Source organism: Anomaloglossus baeobatrachus, chromosome 6, assembly GCF_048569485.1.
Source record: "Anomaloglossus baeobatrachus isolate aAnoBae1 chromosome 6, aAnoBae1.hap1, whole genome shotgun sequence".
Lineage (NCBI taxonomy): Eukaryota > Metazoa > Chordata > Amphibia > Anura > Aromobatidae > Anomaloglossus > Anomaloglossus baeobatrachus.
This window is the reverse complement of record NC_134358.1, coordinates 237,327,013-237,349,815: the sequence shown is the minus strand read 5'-3', so window position 1 is coordinate 237,349,815 and position 22,803 is coordinate 237,327,013. Positions and strand designations below refer to the sequence as shown.

At 41.6% G+C, this 22,803-nt stretch overlaps 1 protein-coding gene across 1 annotated transcript in view; it reads right to left on the bottom strand.

The window, feature by feature from the left end:
- The window catches only part of NEDD9 (neural precursor cell expressed, developmentally down-regulated 9), a 177,181-nt gene extending 154,625 nt beyond the window's left edge, over positions 1-22,556 (bottom strand). Inside the window, exon 1 of the mRNA XM_075314757.1 lies at positions 22,283-22,556. The gene's annotated coding sequence lies outside the window, so the exon portion shown is untranslated. The remainder of the gene's footprint in view (positions 1-22,282) is intronic.
- Positions 22,557-22,803: the final 247 nt, after the last annotated feature.

Below are 22,803 nucleotides of genomic sequence, written 5' to 3'. Positions count from 1 at the left end.
AGAGCGCACGTAATAAGTGACATGTCACTTCTTAGAACGCGCGCTTCGGGCAGCAGCCGAAGCACTGCGCTCTAATACGCCACATGCGCACGTCTCCTGCATAATCTTCATAGATTATGCTGAGGACGCATGTGGTGCAGATCGCAGCGTAACTGCATGCAAATACGCAACGTGCGCACATAGTCTTAAAAGTAAAATGGTCTTCCAGACAAAAGCTGATCTGCTGCATTTCCACGTGCTGCTCTGTTTGGGCACCATATAGGATACCTATGTGATGTCCTCATTCTTTGCCCACATTTATAGCGGGTAAATAAGTATTGAATACATCACCAATTTTCTAAGTAAGTATATTTTTAAAGGTGCTATTGAAATTAATTTCTGAGCAGATGTTAATAACAACCTATCCAATCTACACAGGCAAAGAAATCAAACCATAGATTTCCATAAATTAACTTATGTGTAATAATGAGAAATGACACAGGAAAAAAGTGTGAATACAAGAAGAAAGAGAGGTGGAAAAAGCCATGTAAAGTCATGACACCAGCTGAAATCCATTAGTAATTAGAAAGTAATCCAGCCACTTAGTAAAAAATGTCAGCTGTTTTAACTGCTAGCCTATAAAAAGGTGTCTCATTACCAAGGTACCACACAAGATAAAAGGGGAAGGATAAATCCAGCGAGCTCAACGGTTGTTGATGAATAAAAAATATTTTCTTTATTTCAAAAATAAATAAAAAGTACAGATAGCAGCAAAAAACAAATCAGTTCAGGCAGAGATGGAATATCACTGCTGTAAACGCTGCTAACTTTTTATTTATTTTTGAAATAAAGAAAATATTTTGTATTCATCAATAACCATTGAGCTCGCTGGATTTATCCTTCCTCTTCTAATCAATTGCTGGCAAGAGCGCCTGACATTCAATCCGACGCAGAGCCTCCTCATGAAATAGCAGCATACACTGGACTGTGTTTTGTAAGCTGGCTTTCTTGGTGTTTTTTTCTTAACATAAGAAACAAACATCTCATGATGGGTAAAAACAGTGAGCTGTTCCAAGACCTTCACAATCTTATTGTTGCAAAACCTTCTGATGGCATTGGTTACAGAAGAATTTCTAAACTACTGATAACAAAATAAACACTGTTGCTATAATAGCAAAGCCAATCACCTGACCTGAATCTAATAAAACATTTATGGAAGGAACTAAAGTTCAGATTTCATTGAAAAAACCCTCAGAACCTTCAGGATTTGAAGAGTGTTTGTGTGAGAGAATGGGCCAAAATCACACCTGAGCAATGCATATGACTATTTTCTCTATACAGGAGGTGTCTTGAAGCTGTTATCACCAACAAAGGTATTTTTTCGAAGTATTAAATAAATTTAAGTAAGCGTGTTCAATACTTTTTCCCTTTGTCATTTCTTAATATTACACATCACATCACTTTACATCTATGTCTTTTCCTGTGTGAATTGAATAGATTGAAACCAATATCTGGTGAGAAATTTATGCCAGTAGCACCTTTAGAAATATATTTATTTAGAAAATTGGTGATATGTTCAATACTTATTTCACCTGCTATATATATATATATATATATATATATATATATATATGTATATATATATATATATATATATATATATGTATGTATATGTAAAAGAAATATATATAATGTATATGTAAAAGAAATATATATATATATATATATGTATCTGTAAAAGAAATATATATATATATATATTTCTTTTACATTTATTTTAACATGATTACATATTCATGATAGACATCTTTCTAATTTGACACTTAGATTTTTAATTTACATACAGTTTTTCAGTATAGTAAAAGCACTAATAAAACAATTAAACCAGTAAATATTGGTTACCTTTTATGCCCCAAGATAAATATACACCAAGCACTTAATTTGTGTTTTTCCTTGGTACGGTTAATAAATCTATTGTTTACTGTTCTTATAACATGTATGTGAGATTTAAACACCACAAACAAATTAGTGGTTCACGTTAGAAATGATGAGATCATTGGCACATTAGTGTGACTGGGTATGTTTGCTAGAAGAACCATGCTATTTATTTTAGTGTGAACGTAACAATCATTGACTGTCTTTATGCACGTTAGGGAATTTGCTTGTAAATTAAGTGTTTCTTGAGAAAACAAAAACTTACTGGAAAAGCACAGGATCTAAAAGTGTAGAATGTGTTTTGGGAATAGCACAGTGATCATGAAAACTGGTATGTGACATCTTGCTAGATGCTACGTGTGCCATTATAACTGCAAAATACTAGTCTACATATTTTTCTTACATATTCATACTGTATATAAATATAAAATCATCTGTTTTGCTGCGTCCAGGAAGGACAATATAAAATTACATGAAAACAAAATTCCAGTGGAAAACAAAGTACAATATCCATAGACATGGATGATATTCAAATGAGGAAAAAATGAAAACAACATTTTCAAAACATCTTGATTTATTCAGAATCAAGTGTGAATGCCACATGCAGAAATATACGCAATTTCACACCTTGGTACAATATCAATGCTACCAATGTCAGGAGATTGTTCTGCCACTGTGAATGCACTTGAGTAAGCAAATCATCAAGGTCTGCTGCGGGCAGCTACTTTTGCAATTGTCAACCAATAACATTATAGATATGCTCAATAAGCATTTGACTATGTTTTTACTCTCATCTCAAAAAGGCAGAAACTGGTGAAAAAGAGGCCAGACAGTACACAGGGTGACTCTGCTTCATTAACCCCTTTATGACATCTGCCGTACATGTATGGTACATGATGGGAGCAGGTGTATGGATTGGGCTCAAGGGGTGAGCCTGCCACATACTCGGCAGATAATGCCTGTGCGTTACAGCCAGGACCCTATGAAATAAATTTATAGTGTGGTTCAAACGTACATCTCGTCCCACAAAAAAAACAAGCTCTCGTATATCTATGTGAACATAGAAATAAAAAGTTATAACTCTGCGAAGAATGGGAGTAAATAGTAAAAACATAAAACATGAAAACTGCCTCATCATGAAGGGGTTAAAAGGAATGGTCCGCCTGTGGACAGAAGACAGAAGCCTTGATGGAGCCAGTTACATTTGCAAGAATCACTCTATTCCAGCACCATAAAGGTCCTCTTCTTGGTCACATAACCTGAAAACAGACAGTGAAGAGCTTTGCTTACTGTATAGCAGTAATGAAGGTCTGTCCGGATAATATGGAGTGCCTTCCACCTGCAGACCAGCAGGAAAGTATACAAATAAAGAAAAGGGGCAGCACCTCCAAACTGAATAAACATTCCTTCAATCTTTATTAAAATCCATAAGTTAAAACCACAAAACAGTGGGCATCAACATCTGATGCATTTCTGGTGCACAATGCGCCCTTAGTCATAGATAGAGACTAAGTTTAACCCCTTAAGGACGAAGCCAGTTTTGTACTTAATGCCCAGGCCATTTTTTGCAATTTTGACCAGTGTCACTTTATAAGGTTATAACTCTGGAACGCTTCAATGGATCCCGGTAATTCTGAGATTGTTTTTTCGTGACATATTGGGCTTCATGTTAGAGGTAAATTTAGGATGATATTTTTTTATTTTATTTGTGAAAAAATCTGAAATTTGACAAAAAAATTAAAAATTTTGCAATTTTCAAACTTTTAATTTTTATGCCCATAAACCAGAGAGTTATGTCACACAAAATAGTTAATAAATAACATTTCTCACTTGTCTACTTTAGATCAGCACAATTTTTGAAACAACATTTTTTGGGGTTAGGAAGTTAGAAGGGTTCAAAGTTCATCAGCAATTTCCCATTTTTTCAACAAAATTTACAAAACCATTTTTTTAGGGACCACATCCCATTTGAAGTGACTTTGAGAGGCCTGGGTGACAGAAAATACCCAAAAGTGACACCCTTCTAAAACCTGCACCCCTCAAGGTACTCAAAACCACATCCAAGAAGTTTATTAACCCTTCAGGTGCTTCACAGGAACTAAAGTAATGTGGAATGAAAAAAAATAAAAATTAACATTTTACCTAAAAATGTTGCTTTAGCACTAATTTTCTTACTTTTTCAAAAGGTAACACCAAAAATTGGACCTCACACTTTGTTACCCACTTTTTTATGAGCGCGCCGATACCCCACATGTGGTCAGAAACCTTTGTTTGGGCAAATGGGAGGGCTTGGAACGAAAGGAGCAATATTTGAATTTTGGAAAGCAAAGTTGGCTGAAACAGATTGCGGGCACCATGTTGCATTTACAGATCCCCTAAGGTACCTAAACAGCAGGAACCCCCCTCAAGTGACCCCATTTTGGAAACTAGACCCCTTAAGGCTTCTATCGAGGGTATAGTGAGCATTTTGAACCCACAGGTACTTCACAGATTTTGATAATGTTACGTTGTCATATTGAAAATTGACATTTTTTTCTCAAAAATGTTGCTTTAGCATCAATTCTCTCACTTTTTCAAGAGGTAATTCCAAAAATTTGACCCCAATGTTTGTTACCCACTTTTTTATGAGCGCGGTGATACCTCACATGTGGTCTGAAACTTTTGTATGGACAAATGGGAGGGCTTGGAACGAAAGGAGCAATATTTGAATTTTAAAAAGGAAATTTGGCTGAAAAAGATTGCGGGCACCATGTCACATTTGGGGACCCCTAAGGTACGTAAACAGCAAAAAAACACCACAAGTGACCCCATATTGGAAACTAGGCCTCTCAAGGAATTTATCTAGATGTTTGGTGAGTACCCTGAACCCCCAGGTGCTTCACAGAAGTTTATAATGTTGAGCCATGAAAATAAAAAAATAAAATTTTACCACAAAATTGTTACTTCAACCAGGTAGCTTTTTTTCACAAGGGTAACAGGAAAAAAAATCACCATGAAATTTATTGTGCAATTTCTCCTGAGTTTGGTGATATCTTATATGTGGTGTAAATCAACTGTTTGGGCACACGGCAGGTCTTGGAAGGGAAGGAGTTCAATTTGACTGCAAAATTGGCTGGAATCAATAGCGGACACCATGTTGCATTAGGAGAGCCCCTGAGGTGCCTAAGCAGTGGAGGTCCCCCACAAGTGACCCCATTCTGGGAAATACACCCCTCAAGGAATTTATCTAGATGTTTGGTGAGTACCCTGAACCCCCAGGTGCTTCACAGAAGTTTATAATGTTGAACTGTGAAAATAAAAAAAATACATTTTTACCACAAAATTGTTACTTCAACCACATAGCTTTTTTTTTTTAAACAAGAAGAGTAAAAGGAAAAAAAGCAGCATAAAATTTATTGTGCAATTTCTCCTGAGTATACTGATACCTTATGTGTGGTGGAAATCAACTGTTTGGGTGCACAGCAGGGCTCGGAAGGGAAAAAGTGCCATTTGACTGAACATTTGGCTGGAATAATTAGTGGACGCTATGTCGCATTTGGAAAGCCCCTAAGGTGCCTAAACAGTGGAGGTCCCCCACAAGTGACCCCATTCTGGAAACAAGACACCCCAAGGCTTTTATCTAGGTGTATATTGAGCATTTTGAATCCACGAATACTTCACAGAATTTGATAAGCTTAAGTTGCCATATTGAAAGTTTTCATTTTTTTCACAAAAATGTTTCTTTAGCATCACATTTCTCACTTTTTCAAGAGGCAACAACAAAACATGGACCCCACAGGTTGTTATCCAATTTCTTGTGAGTGCAGGGATACCCCATATGTGGCCAAAAACCTCTGTTTGGATAAATGGGAGGGCTTGGAATGGAAGGAGCACCATTTGAATTTTGGAAAAGTTGAAATAAATTGCGCGCACCATGTCACATTGGCAGGGCCTCTTTGGTACCTATACATTAGAAACCCCCCACAAGTGACCCCATTTTGGAAACTGGACCCCTCAAGGATTTTATTCAGGAGTATAGTAAGCATTTTGAATCCACAGGTACTTCACAAAAATGTTGCTGTAGCAACAATATTCTCACTGTTAGGCTATGTGGCCATGATCCAGCGACACTGCATCTAGTACCCAGTGTCAGCCTTCCTGCAGAGATGTGAGTGTTGTCCATGGGAGAACGCAGCTGCCCATGCCCAGGATTTGGGTTCAGGCTTCTGTGGACTTTAGTTCTATTCTACCTGCAGAGAACACTCATCTCCGCAGCATAAATTGACATGCTGATGCTCGGGAAGCTGTGCCACAGGTCGGTTTATGCTGCGGAGAAAAGAAGCACAGTGGGCATGAGATTTCTAAAAATCCTTCCACTGTGCTTCTACTGCACAACACAGCGTTATGGATGCAGGGAAAACACTCTGTGCCCAAAACGCTGCAAACCCTGATTGTGGGCACATAGCCTAAAATGCTACAATGGATGAATGGATAGATGTCAATCATATATAACGTCCCACCCCCTGCATATTCTAAGCTGGCGCCCTTTAGTGCCTATCATGTGGCACTAAAGGGTGCCTAGCCTTGTATTTAGCCCAAAAAGAAAAAAATAATTAAAATAAATGATGTGGGGTCCCCCCTATTTTTGATAGCCAGCTAGGGTAAAGCAGACAGCTGTAGCCTGCAAACCACAGCTGACAGCTTCACCTTGGCTGGTGATCAATTTGGAGGGCTCCCCAAGCTGATTTTCTTTTTAATTATTTATAAATAAATAATTAAAAAAACAAAAAAACGTAGGGTCCCCCCAAATTAGATCACCAGCCAAGGTCAAGCTGACAGCTGGGGTCTGGTATTCTCAGGGTGGGAAGAGCCATGGTTATTGGACTCTTCCCAGCCTAAAAATAGCAGGCCGCAGCCGCCCCAGAAGTGGCGCATCCATTAGATGTGCCAATCCTGGCGCTTCGCCCCAACTCATCCCGTTGCCCTGGTGTGGTGGCAAACGGGGTAATAAATGGGGTTGATACCAGATGTGTAATATCAGCTGGCATCAAGCCCAGCAATTAGTTATGTCACGGCGTCTATTTGATACCAGACATAACTAATTGACAGTAATAAAAAAAAAAATTGACAAAAAAAAAAAATTATTTGAACAAACACCCCCCAAAAACATTCCCTCTTTCACCAATTTATTGAAAAGAAAAAAAAATCGGGTCCGCAGTAATCCATTTTGGAAGTCCCGCTGCGATGCACCCACCTTCCCGGGTCACAGCTGCAGTGTGCTAAGCAGCAGCAGCCAGCGTCTCTGAAAGCAAACCAGGAAGCTGAGCTGACAGCGCGCTCTGCACGTGTGACCGGCGTTCACTGTGAAGGAGGAGGGGGCCGCGGGGGATCAGCGCTCCGACAGGTACGGGGGACACCGGGGAACACCGGGGTGGGAATAGGGGGTGACCTGGCAGGGCCTGGGGAGCAGTTTTCTGTCGTATGTGTCATAGCACATGTGACAGAAACCAGAGGAAAGGGGGAAATGCGGCCGGCGCGCTGCTGTGCACACCGGTGTGCGCGGCGCCATGTTGGATTTTTGGGAGGAAGGTGGGGGTCGGGGGGGACACTTTGGCGACACTGGGGGACCGGAGAGGACCGGGGATGAGATTTATCTCCCATCTGACATGTTTGTTTATGCCAGTTGGGAGATAAATGATTTTTTACCGGCGCTGCCATTTACTGTAACCTGATCATCGGTAAACGGTGTGTACCGGTAATCACGTGAGCGGGGACCGGAAAAACCGGCCTGAATCATGATCTCCAGGGTCTCAGCTACCCCCGACAGCTGAGACCCCGGAAATTTTCCGACTCTAGGGGGCGCTAGACCCTTTTTTTCAGACCACCGTTAAAAAGCGGTGGTTTGGAAGAAGTACCCTAATTTGTCGCCGTTAAAAGGCGTATCGGCGGTCGTTAAGGGGTTAATACACATTTAATATATTTTTATTTAATTTGGAGGTGTTGCCCCTTTCCTCTGTTTGCAACCTGAAAACAGACTTCCTAGGTCACACAAGGGTATATGTGTGGACTGGAATAGGCTTTTTCTGTGTAGGTCTATGAAGCCTCATTCTGTGGTTCCATAGGCTTACATTGAAGAAAGTAGCTCCACCCCACACAGTGATCCATGTGTGAGCTGGCAAAAAAGAGCAGCTCTCATGTGACCCATAAGAGGACAGGACCAGGGCTGGAAAGAAGGGAAACCGGTGATCAGGAAGTTTTGTAATGCATTTGCACTACATCTTGTACATAATTAGGATGATTTAGGGAAAAAAATAATGAGACGTCTTTTTACATAGGCAATTTGCCTATTAAGAGAACTTGAACTCTAGTGCCACCTATTGGAAAAAGCAACTAAAACCAATATCGACCCTTCATTAAAGGGAACCTATCACCAGGTTTTACCCGTATAAGCTGCGGCCACCACCAGTAAACTCATATATACAGCATTCTAGAATACTGCATATAAATGCCCAGGTTCTGTTTAATGTAAAAAAAATCTTTTATTCTACTCACATGCAGGGCAGTTGGGACCGATGGGCATCTTTGTTCTCAATAAATTACGGATTCACGGCACTCCTGGGGGTTATGATAGGTGCTCAGATAAGGTCCAACCCTGTCTTCATATAGAAAAATAATCTGGCACTCAATTGAGTTGAAAGCAAAAGATCCCTTTAATTGGGTAATTCAAGTAGCAGTGTTTAATTTCGCCTCCATAGCGATCACGCTGCACCCCACGCCGATCGGCTTCATCAGATCTGACCGCAGAGGTGCAGTATACAGCAGCGTCTCACAACAGACCGCAATTAATCCATCTAGCATTTATGACAGTGTTTATATGAGGAAGGTCATTGATTGACCGAAACGTTGAAATTAAACACTGTTACTTGAATTACCCAATTAAAGAGATCTTTTGCTTTCAACTCAATTGAGTGCCAGATTATTTTTCTACATCTTTGTTCTCAGTCCGGGGCCTCCTCTCTTTCCTCCATCGCTGTCCTCCTTTCCAGCTCCACATGGAGGATGCGTCCTACATTATCCACACGGGACTCCATTACTCTCCTGCGCACGCAAACTTTGATCTGCCCTCCTGAGCAACAGTCCTCTGGGAAGTTAAATATGCAATTTGCCTCGTCAGAGAAGACGCCTTGAACTCTAGTGCCACTTATTTTAAGTAGCAATTTCGACCCTTTAAAGAGCCTTACTACATGACTTAGAACAAAAGCCAAACCAGAATCTCAGTTTTCAGACAAACAAGAATCTCAATTTTTGGGGTGTTGCCCCATCACAGTAAAGCATTAGAATTAATTTGGTTGTATTCAAGGCTTCTGACTGAGGTCTTTAAGTAGAGAACTCGTTTAATAAACTCTGATAAACAGAATATTTCCGTACTAAATGGATGATGTTGAAAAGGCTTACGCATGGCACAGAAAACAGTATGCCAATTAGATCATTGTAGTACAAATTTACTAATTTAGTTTCTTAAGTGCTCCATCTGGTTTATTACATTTCTGAGCCTTACCTTTGAATGAACCTAGCTTACAAGAAATGTTATTTCATTTTTTCGTCCATATTTGGGTGAGTGGATAATTTGATTAGCAGCTTCCGAACATGGCAACTGCAATCAGCTCAATTATAGCTCTTCTACACATATGGACAGCACACGAATCTAGTTATGCCCTAGATGCGTGATATGTCTTTTCCTCTCAGAATCCTTTTAAAGGTCATACTGCGTTTACATAATGATAGAAATGGGCTTTATTTTTTTTTTTTAAAGGAGACTGTCTATAAAATACATTCTGGATGTAATATATAACAATAAGGTGAAGTCATGGTTTTGGCGGCACTATTTTATCGTTATCTTGATATAATTATTTTCAAATATAATTACATACATAAATTTAAATTTTTAAATAGATTCTTTTAAAACAGTTTTATGATCCATGCAAAACGCAAGGTCACTAGGACGGGCACTGTATTGTGTAACAATTCTTTTTATGGTGCCTCCATGACGGTCCATAGACTCCTATAGAAGCAATCTGGGAGAGAATTACCGTACTCCATTCACTCATTATACAGGTAACTATCTGGTATCACCTCATTTGATTTTTTCCCACTACTTTGACATAGATGACCTATGTTCAATGTCAGATCAGTGTGGCCCAGCAACCAGCTTACCCGACAGTAGGCCGTTACTAGCTCCGGTGTCAGCCGGATGTAAACAGCTTATGGAACGGGAAAAGTTCAACTAACTAACCTGTTTAGTGTTTACTCTCTATTACTGCAGCTTAGTTCCTATCCTATTCACTTGAACAGCAATATTTCAGATGAGCTGTAGTATTTAAAAAAATGCAACATTAACAGGAACTTTAAAGCCAGAAGCAAGCAGCAGAAAGAATCAGCAACAGTAGTCAATATTTGTCACAGACATGAAGCAAACCTCCCAAATTTAAAGAGTTAGGCCTTAGCCACACGGCGAGAATATCGGTGCGAGTGGAGTGCGATAAAACATCGCATTCCACTTGGACCAATATTAGCCTGTGTGTCAGCACACATGAGCGATTATTTTCTCAGCCCTAATCAGATCGAGGAAACAATTGCAGCATGCTGAGATTGTAATGTGAGACTCTTTTCTCTTGCACCCATTCAAGTGAATGGGGCGAGAGAAAAATCGCACTGCACTCGCGGTACTCCGGTCTACCGCGTGTGTAGAGCGAGAATCGCAATTGCCGGTCACAGAGGAGAGAGGGAGATAAATCCCTCCCTCCCCTCCTCAGTGTCGGCCCGCCACCCACCACAGCTGAGGTCCGCAGTCGGAGGGATACTAGCAGGACATTCGGCTCCTGTTGTGCTGCCAGTGCGAGCCGAGTATCATGTGAGCATCACACTAGTGCGCCGTGTGGCCCCAGCCTTATTCTCATGTTATATAAAGGTAGTTAGACAGCATGAAAATAAGCAAGTTTGCAATTGACTTGCATTTTCTTTCTGCTATTGTTCTCCTGCTATGAGACCTTTTGTTTTACATAGTTTCCAATCTGTTGCAAAGGAAATGGACCAACAGAACCTGTCCAAGTATGCGCATAGCTGCATTCCAAACTGAAAAATTAACTGCTGAGATCCAAGTCACCTTTCCGCCGCCCACTAACTTCTATAAAGCAGTAGGCTGCTCATTTCTCCTTCCCTGTCATCTCCTGATCCAGAGCTGCCATCAGTCCTGCAAAATCACAAACCCTTGGGCCAACCTGTTGCTGCTTCCAGATCATTTGTAATACCTTCTCTTACTTTCTTTAGCTGTTTTTATTAAAAAGCCCTATGTGCAAAAAAAGTCTTTGTGCAAATGTAGTGAAAAAAGTAATCTTCAGAACAAGAGCACTGACTGACCAGAGTTTGTTACAGTAGCAGCTCGATACTGACCAGGGAGTACCAGCTCCCTAACAACAAGGATGTAAAGAGATTGGAGAGCTGTGTGCTACTGAACACACGTTAAGGCCCGTTTCACACGTCAGTGAAAAACACAGACGTTTTTCACTGGCGTGTAAAACACGCACATGTCCCTGCGTGTGCCGTGAATCTCGGCACACGTGGGTTGTCTAAGTGCAATCCGGGCTCCGTTCTCCGTGGCCCGTGATTGCACTTAGAAATCAACTCACCTGCGCCCGCTCCCGCTGTCCATGGTGCTGAATCCTCCCGCGGTGCAGCATCCGGCCGGCGCTGACCCCTGCAGCAGCTGCTTCCAGGTCGGCTGTGTCGCGCATAATGAATATGCGCGACAGTAATCAGCCGGCTTAGAAGCAGCAGGGAGAACGGGCTGCAGAGGACATCGCTGGACGCCGGGTGAGTTAAAATGTTTTTTATTTTAAAAGCACGTTTTTTTCTGGCACGTGTTTCACGGACCACACCACTGCGTGGTCCGTGGGACATCAGTGATGCCAGAAAAAAATGGACATGTCTCCGTGCGGCAAACACGCACACGCGGGTACGCCGCACGGAGACACGTGCAGTGAAAAATCACTGACGTGTGAGCAGACCCATTCATTAGAATGGGTCTGCGTATGTCAGTGATTCTGGTACGTTTAAAAAAAAGCATAAACTTACCAGAATCACTGACGTGTGAAAGGGGCCTTAAACGAATCTGTTAAATCCCACATACACATTAGCTAGCTGTAGAAAAGACTATCTCTCTGTGCTTAACCCATAATAACCCATTCATTATAAAACTGCTGTTGCCATAATTATCTGGGATTGAAGTGACATATCTGGGAACTGAACTAAAAGATAGGACATTGAAATTTAAAAGGTTGGAAGGTTGGAAGGACCACATACATACAGAGCACCGTCTGCCAAACCTTTTGCTTCAGTCAACAGATTGAGATGCCTCAAAGACTGAGACATTTTGCTGCACACCAAAAATGGCATTCAGACAGTTTGCATTGGTTTACCCAAACAGTTTGTTGAAATGACAGCTGGTTTGATAAACCAATAGAACACAAGATGCTGATCCAGTTCCTTGCTTTCTGCATTAAGTTGAACAGAACCTCATTAAACTCAGTGACCTCTGCTCAGGTGAGGACACTGAGTTCACAGACCTGCATCTCCTGGCAGAAAACCGTGGGTTTTTTGCAACGAGACGCAGATTTGGTGTTGAAATTTATACAACATATTCCTGTGCCAAACCTCCATCTCCTGGCCAAAAATCCCTTTAAGGTCCCCTTATGCTCAGGGGTTTAATGATTACGGTCACAGAAGGCGCAACTGCTACAGGGCCTATGTGGAAGGGGGGCTCACCAACACCATTATCACTTGAATATGCATCCTCGGATGCACATTCAGCTGAAATGTATAGTGGTGCAGATACCAGTTGTCTCACTGCACTGCAATACATGGTGCCAGCAAGTCAGAAGCTAAGCAGCAGAAATCGGCTTGCCAGTGATAGGCGGCGCTTGACAGTGATTTCATGTACTGCCCGTGTCGGCAAGTAGAGGTCATCTTCCGGCTTCTGTGGTGGCTGAAGAAGAGAGCACCGCAAGTTGTGGGAGCAGGGGAAGCTAAAAATAATAGTTTATTTCTAAAATGTACTGGAGAAGAACGGAACGAGCTCAGGATCTTAGCAGGATGGGGGAAATTATTACAGCATAGGGAGATTATTATAGAATGGGGGCCCAGGGTGGCGGGTATTATCACAGAATAAGGGCCAGGAAGGTGGACATTATTACAGAACAGGGGCCAGAAAAGGGGACATTATTACAGAATAGGGGCCAGGAAGGGGGACATTACTACAAGATAGGGGATATTATTACAGTATATCGGCAAGGATGGTGGACAGTTTTATGGTATAATTGTCCATCTGACCAACCTAGGTCCAAATAAAGTTTCAACATGTTTCTGGCAAACGTGCTCTTAGTCACTGAGTGATAAAGATGAAGATTTTAATTATGGGATTCGCCACTTTATCCTTTGTATGAGAAGCTTCGGAGTCTAAACTGTGGCTGGAGACCCAGACTAATAGGGTGGATTATATCCCTTAACAAACACGGTGAGGCACCTTTTTCCTTTTGCATACCTGTATAATATATTTCATTCTTTTTACTAATAATTTCTTTATCTGTAGTCAAAAAAAATATTACTTCACTTAAGTACACATTTTTTAACACTAAACAGATTTTGCTCCTATTGCCTATTTTTTAACATTAATATCAATCTGAAAAATAATGTCCACATGTTTTATGGAAACACTGTCTTTAGAAAGTGTGGCTTCAGCTAAGTTGCAGGAAGTGTCAGTCAGCACCCCAGGGCCATCCATTTCTGTCATCAGAAGCTAGGCATTGCAAATTTTTCCCCCTCTTTGATGTTCAACTTAGTCTCAGGTTCATCCAATTTGTTATCAAGTGTTAAAATTTCACATGTCGAATTTTTGGAAATTCAATCTGTTTTATTCTGACTATGAAAGATGCCTTTTCCCTTGAACACAATCTAGTAAAATAATACTTCATTTGCTTGGAGCCTACAAATAGAATGCCTATGTTACTTACCAAAACTTACAATTGTTTTAGTAGGAAAGTATAAAATTCGTGCAAACACTTAAAGGGTATATTCAGAACGTTACAAAAAAAAAATTGACTAAAGGCTACTTTACACACTGCGATATCGGTCCCGATATCGCTAGTGTGGGTACCCGCCCCCATCTGTTGCGCGACACGGGCATATCGCTGCCCGTGCTGCACAACATCGCCCAGAGCCGTCACACATACTTACCTGTCCGGCGACGTCGCTGTGACGAGCGAACCGCCTCCTTTCTAAGGGGGCGGTCCGTGCGGCGTCACAGCGACGTCACTGAAACGTCACTGAACCGCCACCCAATAGCAGCGGAGGGGCGGAGATGAGCGGGACGTAACATCCCACCCACCTCCTTCCTTCCTCGTAGCGGCCGGGAGGCAGGTAAGGAGAGCTTCCTCGCTCCTGCGGCGTCACACGCAGCGATGTGTGCTGCCGCAGGAACGAGGAACAACCTCGTTACTGCTGCAGTAACGATAATTGAGAATGGACCCCCGTGTCGCCGATTAGCGATTTTGCACGGTTTTGCAACGATGCAAAATCGCTTATCGGTGTCACACGCAGCGGCATCGCTAATGCGGCCGGATGTGCGTCACAAAATCCGTGACCCCAACGACTCCGCATTAGCGATGTCGCAGCGTGTAAAGCCCGCTTTAGAATTAACAGATAGTCAATGTTACTTACCTGCCTGTTGTGCCCGGCGCCGTACTTGATGGCACAAATCAGCCTCAAACCGCTCTATAAATTTGCACTGATGAACTGTTTTCAGCATTGTCCGTCTTTTATACAGTGAACTACGCTATTCTGTCAAACATAAAATACAAAGACCACCAGAATAAATAGTCAAACGGAGTTCTAGGTTGCAGACTTTGGACTCAGTTTGTCTCATTATATTCAATGGCTCTCTCAGGGTTCCCTCTCAATCCACTTTTCATAGGCTTCACATATAATTCTCTGAGGGAGACAGCAAAACAATCTGAAAAATTGTGGGAAATTAGCCTTAAAGGGGTACATTTTAATCAATTTACTTTGGAAAATATTGATTCCCTCAATTAGATGTATTAAAAAATGTTCCTGTGCTGAGATAATCTTGTAAATGTGCCCTTGCTATGTACTGTGTAATGGCTGTGTCAGACCGTGCAGGAACATGAATAGCACATAATACAATTGGTGGCCGGAGGAGGAATAACAAGAGATTATGCAGATGACATAGCACTGTATTGTAGCTGATTATTTTAGTGAGGTACAACATAACCAAATAGTTCAATTTTAGTTTTGTTAGACCACAAGACATGTTTCCAAAACCAAAAATTAAGATTTTTGTTCCTGTGCACATTTGCAAACATGAATCTGGCTTTTTTATATTTCTTTTGGCATAATGGTTTCTTCCTGACAGAGTGGCCTTTCAGCCCATGTTGATACAGTACTCATTTCACTATGGATAATGACACAATCTTACCATCTTCCGCCAGCATCTTCACAAGGTCTTTTGCTTTTGTTCTTGGGTTGATATGTACATGTCTGACCAAAGCACATTCATCTCTGGTACACAGAACTTGTCTACTTCCTGTGCGTTATGATGATTGGACATTCCCATCTTGTTCGTACTTGCATATAATTGTTTGTACGAGGCACCTTCAGATATCTGGAAATTGCACCTGTGATGGTGAAATATGGGGGGTTGTGTATCATGTTGTGTATGTTCATATTTTAGGTGTGGTTCACTGTCCATTCTCTGTGTTGCTTGTGTGTACATTGTATTGTCTGTAGGTAATCACCCCCTGTAGTGTTTCTGTCATTAAGTCTGGGGGTGGGGGACCTGGGATCTACCTAAACTCTCTGCTTAGCTGAAGACTGAGTCAGTCTGTTTGAGAACTTCAAGAGAGAAGGACTAAGATTGATCCTCTGAGCAGAAGCTGCGGCTTCGCAGAGAGACCTGGACATTTATCACTTACTTGTCTATATTCGTGTTTCTTGACTATTTTTACCCTCTGTGGGGTGGATTATGTTATGGACCGTTTGATTGCTTAAAATAAATGTTCTTTGGATTGACCATCCATCTCTTGCTCTGTTAATTGTGTGATATGGGAGAAGGAAATAGCACCCAAGGATGAACCAGACTTGTGCAAGTCCACAATTCTCTTGCTGAGAACTTGGCTGATTTCTTTTGACTTTCCCATGATGCTACACAAAGAAGCAGTGTGTTTAAGGTGTGCATTAAAATACATCTACAGGTGTGTCTCTAATTAACTCAGATGTTGCCATTAAGCCAATCAGAAGCTTCCAAAGACATGACATCATCATATGGACTGTCCCATATTGTTTGGTATAGTACTGTTAGTGTATGTAAACTTTTGACATTGCAGAAAGTATTAAAAATGCCTTAAAACATTCTCTCTCTCATTATTCTGGCATTTGGTAAATATAAATAATTTTGGTTCCTAAATTGACCTAAAATGAGAAAGGTTTATTCTCATTTCATGTCACATAGAGAGAAAAACATGTGTATGTGTCTGTTTACATAGTGTATGTAAACTTCTAGTTTCAACTGTATTACAAAGTTGCTTCTTTAAATGTGCACTATTGATTTATGAAATGAAAATTAAAATGACAGTTACGTTTAAAGATTGTTTGTCTGACACCTCTGTAATATGTAAGGGAGCCCCTTAAGCATTTCACAGTCTAGATAACCTAGAAACGCTTTGCTATAGACTGTACACAGACTTGTTATAGCTGTCCCCTGGGGATGGGCTGTACTCCAACACTTCCTGGACACAATAAAAATCTGATAATTCTCTGTCAATTGACGTACATTCATTTTCTCTCCCACAAAGCACACACCTGGCTATGCTACTTGTACAGAAAATGCTGAAGGAAGAGTAGGCATCTTCTTAGATGAATTTATAAATAAGAAATAAGTAGCAACTCTCTATTAATTGCACTTTTATTCTTAAATCCAAAGGGAACTAGCAGAAATTGTTTTAACTTAACAAAATAGCATTACTAACCTAACTAATCACAAGACACTCTGGTGCTCTTGCCCTGGTGGTTCCTCCTACAACTTTACAGTGACCACCACAGTCAATCATTGGCTTTATTTAGGGGAGTACATAGAAAACATGAGGCCCCATAGCTAAAGTTCTAATTGGGCCACCCCTTTCCCCCCATAAGAAAGTATATTCCTTCACAGTACCGTTCACACGTCAGTATAATGACCTTACTGTACCCACTTTCAAAGTATGGTGACCCAAATGCAGTATGATCCAAAACTGGCTGCTGGCATTTTCCTGAAGTGGCTTTGCCTGGAAAAACTCTCACTGATCTACACACTGGGAAGAAACCACCTGCAAGACTGGTTTTCACACACTAACTTCAGACATTTGTGTGGCATGTACATGTTTTATCTGATTTTTACACATTTACAGCACATACCCAACTTAATCTATGGTGCAATTCACATGTCTGTGTTTCTACACTGACTGTATTTCCATGCAAAACACACAGAGTCATGTCCGTTTTTTATATATGTCTATTGGTTTCATGAAATACACATATAGCATATGGATAGTATTTGTGTGCTCTGTACTGCACACGTTTAACATTGAAAAGTATAGGAGAAGCTTTGTCATTTATTTAATGATCCATCTGTGATGATCTGATGACATATGATAAAAACGGACACAGACTAAAAACACTGATTGACACTAGTACATACCACTTTTTCACGTGCGTTTAAATAGACATGTGAATGAAGCCTAAGGTTAAGTTCCCACAATGAGATTTTATTGAGTTTTTCAAGCTGTGTACCATATTTTTCGGACTATAAGGCACACTTTTTTTCACCCAAATGTTGGGGGAAAGTGCGGGGTGCGTCTTATAGTCTGAATGTAGGGCTGCGAGGAATGAGGGTGCTGCGGTGGAGCGGGTCATCGGCAGCACGAGCAGGCTGTAACAGCGCCTGCCGTGACCACGTGGGCCCGCTTATTTCATATGCACGCCCATCCTCCTGCCGGCGCTCACAGCTGGGTGGGATGACGGGCGGGGGAGCCGGCCTGCGTGATTACCTCTGGCAACTACAGCCTGGAGTGATCATGTGCGGCTATATTCACTGCCCCCCACGCATCATCATCAGTGCGGGGGGCAGTGAATAAGTACGGTATACTCACCGGCCACTGATCCCTGAAGCATCACGATGTCCTCCTGTCTGCCGGCCAGCTGATCTGTGTAGAGAACAGTGAGCAGAGCGATGACATCATCCCTGTGCATACTGCTAGTCTCCACACACATTAGTGAGCCGGCAGACAGCAGGACATTGCGATGCCGCAGCGGAACGGCTCCACACAGGTCAGCGGCGCTGCTGCTGACACAGAGAGGAAGATGATCGATGCTGCAGGGAGTGAGGAAAGGTGAGTATAAATGTTTATTTTTTTTCTGTGCAATAGGATACAGGCCATATACCAGGATGGGGGTATATAGCAGGATGGGGGTATATAGCAGAATGGGGGTATATAGCAGGATGGGTGTATTTATCAGGATTGGGGTATATAGCAGGATGGGGGTATATTATGAGCAGGATGGGGGTATATATCAGGATGGGGGTATTTTGCAGGATGGGGGTATATAGCAGGATGGGGGTATATAGCAGGATGGGGGTATATAGCAGGATGGGAGTATTTATCAGGATGGGGGTATTTATCAGGATGGGGGCCAGGATGAGGGACATATATACAAGAATGGGGATCATATACAAGGCAGGAGGATCATTACCAGGATGGGATACCTTAGGAGAGAATTTGGGGACATTATCCCCATAACAGTGTCAGCAGCAGATCCTCGCCCCATAACAGTGAGTCATGACCACGTTTGTTGCTTAAAATTTTATTTTCCTCCTCTACAACCAGAGTGCGTCTTATGGTCCGGTGCGTCTTATAGTCCGAAAAATATAGTATACAGTATTTGCTGCCTTTCAGCAAAGTGGACAGGATTCATCGGAATCCCATGCCCACAGTGCGTTTTTTAATCAGTGTAAACTTACATGCAGTGTGTGTTTGAAATCCGCAGCATGTCAATATCTCTTGTGACAAGGCTATAGGGTCACACGACTGTATATATATATATATAAAAAAAAAAAAAAATCGATCCAAGTTTCCTCCAGAAACATGAGACAATTTTTTTCTCACATGTCATTCATGTATACTCTTAAGGCCCTGTCACACAGAGATAAATCTGCGGCAGATCTGTGGTTGCTGCAGTGAAATTGCGGACAATCAGTGCCAGGTTTGTGGCTGTGTACAAATGGAACAATATGTCCATGATTTCACTGCAACCATAGATCTGCCAAAGATCTATCTCTGTGTGTGACGGGGCCTTTAGTGCAATCGTTTTTTTTTTACGGGACCATTAATAGTTTCTTATGTTACAGAATTGCAATGTATCTGTAAAAATGGGATGCTATACTCATCCGATTTCCAGAGGAAAGTGGAGCATGCTGCAATTTTTGTCACACACAAATTTTGTCAGTGAAAAAAAAAATCGGTCATCTCCACTACCAAATTGAATTACATTGGTCTGAGTGCTGTGCATTTTTTTTCACGGAAAGCACTCAGACTGAAAATACAATTGTGTGAAAAAGCTCTTATGCTGGGTTTTAAGTGCAGGGTTTCCTTATAAATTATATAAAAAACGCATATGCAGTTTTAGGCCTCTTTCACACGTTCGTGAAAAACCACGCACGTTTTTCACGGACGTGTCAGAGGTACGTTTTGCCCTCCGTGAGCCGTGTTTATGGCCTACGTGTGTTCTCCGTGTGTTATCCGTGATAACACATGGAGAACGGGAACCTTCTGCTCACCTATCCCTGGCGTCGCTGTCCGTGGTGCTGATCTTCGGACTCCGGTCCTGCCGACTCCCCGCTGCTGCTGCTTCCGGCCCGTAGTGGAGTGAATATGCAATGAACATAATGAGCGGCGGTCGGAAGCCAGTGAAAGCAGCGGCAGAGACAGGAGGTCTGGAGAAGGTGAGTAAAGTTTTTTTTTAATTTTCTCAAACACGTGTGTTTTCTCCGGCGCGTGTCACACGGAACACCTCCGTGTGGTCAGTTTGCGTTCTGTGTGACACCCGTGATGCCGGAGAAAAACGGACATGTTGACGTGTGGAGCACACGGACAAACGTATGCTCCACACGTACAAACGGTCCATGGCAGAATACGCACGTGAGCGTAGACCCATTGATTTGAATGGGTCTACGTGTGTCTGTGTCTCTGGTACGTGAGGAAAAGGACCAAACACGTACCGGAGACAAGGACGTGTGAAAGAGGCCTTAGTGTGTTTCCGCTACAGAAACACATGAAAAACGCATGTACTCCGTATATGACTGTATTAATACAGTTTTGTCAAAGCCAAATATCAGGAAGTATCAAATATAAAGCAGCTTTATTTAGGACATGAATACATATGACAAAAATAGCAGCATCAAATATGTAATGTAAAAAAAATAAAAGGAACTTAATTTAGCTAATATGTGTGAAAATGCTGCAGAATTTCTGCAACATCAAAAACTCAAATACTCTTGGGAATGTAGCCTAAGCCAAAATACTGCAAGGCGATAACCCTAACTCATTTTTAATCTTTTGCAAAAAAGAGAAACTTGTGGATGTCCACTATTCGGACAATGCCTTCCCATTTCCCATGTTTGCCCCATTATAATAAAAATACTTATACTCATCAATTGTGCCGGTGATGTTTAATCGGCGTTAGCACTCACTCTCCCCGGAGACTCACATGAAGTTGTTACGTCACCTAAGCCCTGCAACCACTCACCATTGGCTTCACTCTCCCAGGCTTTGGATGAATCGAACATCAAGAGGAAGTCAGAGCTGCGGCTGGCTGCTCGCTTCCTACTTCAATGTATGTACATACAGTATATAAAGGGCATAATGATCGTGGTCCCAGAGGTCACAACCAGGGCCAGAGATGTGGGGTACTGCTGACCGCAGCACCTGCTTCAGCTTAATGTGTGTCCGAGGGACATATATACATCAGGAAGGGCCCAGGATGGAGACATATATAAGAGGAAGGAGACATATTTATCAGGATGGGGACATACAGTATATCTGGAGGGGCCCAGGATGGGGACATATTTGTAAGCATAGGAACATATTTACCAGGATGGAAACATATATACCAGAAGTGGCACAGAATGGGGACATTTATACCAGGAAGGAGACATATTTACCAGGATGAGGACATATATACCAGGAAGGGCCCATGATGGAGACATATATACCAGGAAGGAAACATATTTACCATGTTGGGGACATATATACCAAGATTTGGGTCAGGATGGGGAAATATATATCAGGAAGTATACATATTTACCAGGATGGGGACATAGATACAGGAGGGGCCCAGGATGTGGACATATATACCATGAGGGGCCCAGGATGGAGATCATATATATCAGGATGGGGAACCTACATACAAGGATGGGGTCCAGGATGGGTACATAAATACCAGGAAGGGGACTTGTTTATCAGGATGGGGACCTATATGCCAGGAGTGGCCTAGAATGGGAACATATATACCAGGATGGGGACATTTATTCCAGGGGGGACCCCAGGATGAGGACATATATACCAGCATGTGGGACATATTTACCAGGATGAGAGCCATATATACCAGGATGGGTGACATTTACCAGGATGAGGGACATATATATCAATATATCAAGATGGAGAACATATTTACCAGGAAGGAGCCCAAGATGGGGCACATTAGAAAAGAATTGGGGACATTACTACATAATGAGGGGAGGGCAACTCGTATGTCTTCATAGGATTTACAACGCTATACAAGGGCCCATACATCTGACCAACATGTGGGGGGAAGAAGTGGCCAGGTCCAAATTTTGCACTTGAGACTCTAGTTACGCCACTGAGTATATATACAGTGATACTGTCTGTCATATATGAATATCTTGGCCCTAGAGCACCATTATTTCCTTTATGAAGTTAAGTCTCTCTTCTCGTGTTAGTTATTTTTTTTTACATACATGTACATGGTAGGAGTTTCAGGAATGTTTTCTGTTATTTTTACTTTTCCCTATATAATCCTTGATACACACATATCTAACAGTGCCAACTAAGAATAGGAATACCATTGCATATTAAGTGAACTCTTAGCACAGTATGCTTTTATATACAAACCCAAATATTTTCATACAACACAAATCTATCAAGGTGGAGTACAGAGATAATCAAACAGCACAATCACGTTGAAGGATGTAATGAAAATATGCACTTACCAATGAATGGTCTCACTTTTTAACAATCATATGAAGGTAGTAATGTTTCCTCTCTGCAGTATCTTATTGCAATTAATAGCTTGTTGACTTTTTTTCCTGAGGAGTTTCAGTTACTTGTGTCTCTTCAGACAAGTTTAAAAAAAAATACTCAAGTTTTCTGCCTCTACTCACAAGAAACCACAGACGTTAGCTGTTTCCTGTGAAGGTGTCGTTATTCAGATAACGTTACTCTGTGACACTCACATAAATGATGCCTTTTCTCTTTTCTGAGGTTGATCCACTTTAGTCAGTGTAGAACTAGGGGGAAAGTGTCCGTGTGCACCTGCTCCCTGACATAAGAATGTGCCAGGCCTGGGAAAGATATAAACAGCCACGGCTATGAATAGGTGGCTCTACTTCAATGATCTTACTTGGATTTATGTTACAGATGTTGAGTACTAATTATGGAATCAAGCATTAATGAATATGGACTACAGTACGGAACATATTCATGGTTTCATAGCTTTTAAGGCTGAAGGTAG